Genomic DNA, 6667 nt, shown 5'->3' with positions numbered 1-6667 from the left:
AATACCAGCAGGAACTTCCAGCTAATACCAAGTTTACCGATCAAATAGAACTGCAAAACTCTAGCTCTTGCGGAAAGCAGTATTAGCATTCATGCTTTTTTCTTATTATTCTTTAGTTTCTCAGTTTTATATTTTTTTCCTTTTCAGCTATTTTCTTACTTTATCAATTCTTTTTTTAATTCTCATTTTTACATTTATGTTTTAGATATGTATTTTTCATTTGTGGTTTCCAACATTGTATTCAATTTTATTTTTGTATATATATAAGTTTATCTTTCTTTCCTATTTTGGGATCTAGTTTCTCCTAACAAACACACCAAAATACACCCAGGATCTAGTTTATTGTTCTATTCTGTTCAACTTCTGTTTGATTTTTTAAAAAAATTTTGGGGGGGGGGTTCTGTTCTTTTTTGATTTGCTTAATGTATATTTTTCTGGTGTTGTTGCTATTTTTGTATTTTCTCTCTCTTCTATTCTTTTCTGGAAACAATGACAAGATGGAAGAACTCACCCCAAAAGAGAAAACAAGAGGCAGTACTCACTGCCATGGATTTAATCAATATGGCTATAAGTAAGATATCAGAACTAGAATTCAAATGATTATAAAGATACTAACTGGGCTTGGAAAAGGCATAAAAGACACTAGAGAATCCCTTACTGGAGAAATAAAACAACTCAAATCTAATCAGGTCAAAATCAAAAAGGTTATTACTGAGATGCAATCAAAAACAGAGGCTCTGGGTGCCTGAGTGGCTCAGTTGGTTAAGCTTCAGCCTTCGGCTCAGGCTGTGATCCCAGGGTCCTGGGATTGAGTCCCATATCAGGCTCCCTGCTACATGGGGAGCCTGCTTCTCCCTCTGTCTCTGACTCCCTCTCTCTCTCTCTGTCTCTCATGAATAAATAAATAAAATCTTAAAAAAAAAAAACAACCCAAAAACAGAGGCTCTAACTGCTAGGATAAACAAGGCAGAAGAGAGAGTCAGTGATATAGAAGACAAATGATGGAGAATAAGGAAGTTGAGGAAAAGAGAGATAAACAACCACTGGATTATGAAGGGAGGATTTGAGAGATCAGTGATTCCATAAAACAAAACAATATTAGAATAATAGGGGTCCAGAGGAAGAGGAAAGAGAGAGAAGGAGAAGGTTTATTTGAACAAATGATAGGTGAGATCTTCCCTAATCTGGAGAAGGAAACAGGCATTCAAACCCAGGAGGCATAGAGAACCCCCTTCAAAGTCAATAAAAATAGTGCAACACACCTCAACATATAATAGTGAAGCTTGCAAATTTCAGAAATAAAGAAAAATCTCGAAAGCAGCTCAGGACAAGAGGTCCTTAATCTACAAAGGTAGAAACATAAGGCTGGCAGCAGACCTGTCCACAGAGACCTAGCCGGCCAGAAAGGACTGGCATGTTGTATTCAAAGTCCTAAATGAGAAAAATGAGCAGCCAAGAATATTTTATCCAGCAAGGATGTCAGTCAGAATAGAAGGAGAGATAAAGCACTTGCAGGACAAACAGAAACTAAAAGAACATAAAGAACAGAAAGAACAGAAAGAAAGAAAGGAAGGAAGGAAGGAAGGAAGGAAGGAAGGAAGGAAGGAAGAAAGAAAAAGAAAGAAAGAAAGAAGGAAAGGAAGGAAGGAAGGAAGGAAGGAAGGAAGGAAGGAAGGAAGGAAGGAAGAAAGAAACTAGAAGAATTTGTGATCACTAAACCAGCCCCACAAGAAATATTAAAGGGGATAGTTTAAGCAAAGAGACAGCCCAAAAGTAACAAAGACCAGAAAGAAACAGAAACAATATACAGAAGCAGTGACTTTACAGGTTGTACAGTGGCACTAAATTCATATCTTGCAATAATTACTCTGAATGTAAATGGGCTAAAACTTCACTCAAAAGACACAGGGTATCAGGTTGGATACAAAAGCCAAGAATCATCAGTATGGTGCTTACAGGAGACTGATTTTAGACACAAAGACACCTCCAGATTGAAAGTGAGGGGATGGAGAACTATTTATCATGCTATTGGATATCAAAAGAAAGCTGGGGTAGCAATCCCTATATCAGACAAATTAGATTTCAAACCAAAGACTGTAATAAGAGATGAAGAAGGACACTATATCAAAATAAAAGTGTCTATCCAACAAGAAGATCTAACACTTGTAAATATTTATGCTCCTAACATGGGAGCAGCCAAATATATAAGCCAAATAATAACAAAACTAAAGAAACATATTGATAATAATACAATAATAGTAGGGGACATTAACATTCCACTCACAGCAATGGACACATCATCTAAACAGAAGATCAACAAGAAAACAAGGGCTTTGAATGACACACTGGACCAGATGGACTTCACAGATATATTTGAACATTCCATCCTACAGCAACAGAATACACATTCTTCTCAAATGCACGTGGAACATTCTCCAGAATAGATCTCATACTGGGTCATAAATCAGGTTTCAACCAGTACCAAAAGACAGGGATCATTCCCTGCATATTTTTGGATCACAGTGCTTTGAAACTTGAACTCAATCACAAGAGAAAATTTGAAAGGAACACAGATACATGGAGGTTAAAGAGCATCCTAATAAAAAATGAATGGGCCAACCAGAAAATTAAAGAAGAATTTTAAAAATTCATGCAAACAAATGAAAATGGAAACACGACAGTTTAAGACCTCTGGGATGCAGCAAAGGCAGTCTTAAGAGAGAAGTATACAGCAATACAAGCTTTTCTCAAGAAACAAGAAAAGTCTCAAAACACAACCTTACACCTCAAGGAGCTGGAGAAAGAACAGCAAATAGCAAATAAAGCCTGAATCCAGCAGGAGAAAAGAAATAATAAAGATTGAGCAGAAATCAATGAAATAGAAACCAGAAGATCAGTAGAATAGATCAACAAAACTAGGAGCTGATTCTTTGAAACAATTAATAAGATCAATAAACCCATAGCCAGACTTATCAGAAAGAAAAGAGAAAGGACCCAAATAAATAAAATCATAAGAAAGAGGAGCGATCACAATCAACATCAAAGAAATACAAACAATTATAAGAACATATTATGAGCAACTATATGCCAACAAACTAGGCAATCTGGAAGAAATGGATGCATTCCTAGAAACATATAAACTACCAAAACTGAACCAGGAAGAAATAGAAAACCTGAACAGACCCATAACCAGCAAGGAAATTGAAGCAGTAATTAAAAATCTCCCAAAAAATAAGAATCCAGGGCCAGATGGCCTCCCAGTGCAATTCTACCAAACATTTAAAGAGGAATTAATACCTATTTTTCTGAAGGTGTTTCAAAAAATAGAAATGGAAGAAAAACTTCCAAACTCATTCTATGAAGCCAGCATTACCTTGATCCCAAAACCAGACAAAGACCCCATCAAAAAGGAGAATTACAGACCAATATCCCTGATGAACATGGATGCCAAAATTCTCACCAAGATACTAGCCAATAGGATCCAACAGTCCATTAAAAGGATTATTCACCACGACCAAGTGGGATTTATCTCTGGACTACAAGGGTGGTTCAATATTCGCAAATCAATTAATGTAATACACCACATTAATAAAAGAAAGGACAAGAACCATATAATCCGCTCAATAGACGCAGTAAAAGCATTTACCAAAATGCAGCATCTGTTCTTGATTAAAACTCTTCACAGTGTAGGGATAGAAAGAACATACTGCAAGATGTTAAAAGCCATATACAAAAAGCCCACAGCGAATATCATTCTGAATGGAGAAAAACTGAGAGCTTTTTCCCTAAGGTCAAGAACACGGCAGGGATGTCCACACTCACCACTGTTGTTCAACATAGTACTAGAAGTCTTAGCCTCAGCAATCAGACAAGAAAAAGAAATAAAAGGCATCCAAATCAGCAAAGAAGTCAAACTTTCACTCTTCACAGATGACATGATACTCCATGTGGAAAACCCAAAAGACTCTACCCCCAAATTGCTAGAGCTCATACAGGAATTCAGCAAAGTCACAGGATATAAAATCAATGCACAGAAATCAGTTGCATTTCTATGCACTAACAATGCGACAGAAGAAAGAGAAATCAATGAATCAATCCCATCTACAAATGCATCGAAAACCATAAAATACCCAGGAAAAAAACTAACCAAGGAGGTAAGGATCTGTACTCTAAAAACTACAGAACACTTATGAAAGAAATTGAGGAAGACACAAAGAAATGGAAAAACATTCCATGCTCATGGATTAGGAGAACAAATATTGTTAAAATGTCTATCCTACCCAGAGCAATCTATAGATCTAATGAAATCCCTATCAAAATACCATCGACATATTTCACAGGGCTGGAACAAATAATCCTAAAATTTGTATGGAGCCAGAAAAGACCCTGAATAGCCAGAGGAATATTGAAGAAGAAAACCAAAGCTGGTGGCATCACAATTCTCGACTTCAAGCTGTATTGCAAAGCTGTAATCATCAAGACAGTACGGTACTGGCACAAAAACAGACACATAGATCAGTGGAACAGAATCCAGAATCCAGAAATGGACCCTCAACTCTATGGTCAACTATTCTTTGACAAAGCAGGAAAGAATATCCAATGGAAAAAAAACACAGTCTCTTCAACAAATGGTTTTGGGAAAATTGATCAGCCACATGCAGAAGAATTAAACTGGACCATTTTCTTACATCATACACAAAAATAAACTCAAAATGGAGGAAAGACCTTGATGTGAGACAGGAACCCATCGAAATCCTAGAGGAGAACATAGGAAGCAATCTCTTTGACCTCAGCCGCAGCAACTCCTTGCTAGACACATCTCCAAAGGGAAGGTAAAGGAAAGCAAAAATTAACTATTGGGACTTCATCAAGATAAAATCTTTTGCACAGCAAAGGGAACAGTCGACAAATCCAAAAGACAACCAACAGAATGGGAGGCCATATTTGCAAATATCTTTTCAGATAAAGGGCTAGTATCCGAGATCTATAAACTCAATCCAAAACTTACCAAACTCAACACCCAAAAGAACAGAAAATCCAGTCAGGAAATGAAATTTCTCCTCAGGAGACATACAGATGGCCAATAAACACATGAAAAAATGCTCAACATCACTCAGCATCAGGGAAATACAAATCAAAACCACAATGAGATACCACCTCACCCCTGTCAGAATGGCTAAAATTAACAAGTCAGGAAACAACAGATGTTAGTGAGGATATGAAGAAAGGGAAACCATCTTACACTAATGGTGGGAATGCAAACTGGTACAGCAATTCTGGAAAATAGTATGGAGGTTCATCAGAAAGTAAAAAATAGAGCTACTCTATGACCCAGCAATTGCAGTACTTGATATTTACCCAAAGGATACAAACATAGTGATCTGAAGGGGTACCTGCACCCCAATGTTTATAGCAACAATGTCCACAATAGCCAAACTATGGGAAGATCCCAGATGTTCATTTACAGATGAACGGATAAAGAAGATGTGGTATATATACAGAACGGAATATTTCTCAGCCATCAAAAAAAAAAAAAAAAAGAAATCTTACCATTTGCAATGACATGGATGGAACTAGAGGGTATTATGTTAAGAAAAATAAGTCAATCGGAGAAAGATATTTATCATATGATTTCACCCATATGTGGAATTAAAAAACAAAACAGAGGATCATAGGGGAAGGGAGGGAAAAATAGGACAAAATCAGAGAGAGAGACAAACCATAAGAGACTTTTAACTATGAGAAACAAACTGAGGGTTGCTGGAAGGGAGGTGGATAGGGGAATGGGGTAAATGGGTGATGGGCATTAAGGAGGGCATGTGATGTAATGAGCACTGGGTGTTATATGCAACTGATGAATCACTGAGCTCTACCTCTGAAACTAATAATATGCTATATGTTAATTAATTGAATTTAAATTTAAAAAATTGTTAAAAAAAATGAAAGAAGTAAAACTGTCCCTATTTGCAGATTATGTGATTATCTACATAGAAAATCCCAAGTAATCAACAACAACCAAAAACTCACAGAACCAAAGAGACCAATATATTCCTCATTCTGTTTAAGTGACTCTAAATTGGGCTTCTGTCACATGTAATTGGAAGAGTCATTTATTTATTCATTTACCCATCAAATATTTATCGAATGCCTAAAATTTGCCAGTTACTGTTCTAGACAGTAGTGATACATCAGCAAACAAAACAAAGTTCTTACTCTTAAGGGTGGTGGTAAGAGATGTAAAAAGTTAAAACAGATTAAAGAGAAAAATTGAGGGGTGCTATTTTAGAAAATGTAGAAAGAAAGACCTCTTTGATAGGCTGCCTCATAAAATGGGGATTTAGCGAAGGGGGTATCTAAGGTAAGTGCATTCCAGGCACTGGAAAAAATCCCAAGGCTGGAACATGCATGGTATGTTCAAGAAAAAGCAAGGGTGCTAATGTGGCTGCAGCAGAGTAAGGGAAGGAGGAGCAGGTGGTGGGTCAGACAGGACCCTATGCCAGATCACACAGTTCCTTGTGGTCCACGTAAGGACTTGAGATTTTACCTGGAGTGAACTAGAAAGCATTGAAGGATTTGAGCAAAGGAGCAACCTGAGTGCATTTATGTTTAGTACTGACCAGTTCAACAGATAAACAAAGCAACTGGTTCTCTGAGACCTAGAGCAACC

Source organism: Ailuropoda melanoleuca, chromosome 10, assembly GCF_002007445.2.
Source record: "Ailuropoda melanoleuca isolate Jingjing chromosome 10, ASM200744v2, whole genome shotgun sequence".
In the NCBI taxonomy this organism is placed as follows: Eukaryota; Metazoa; Chordata; class Mammalia; order Carnivora; family Ursidae; genus Ailuropoda; species Ailuropoda melanoleuca.
Note: the sequence above shows the minus strand (reverse complement) of the source record.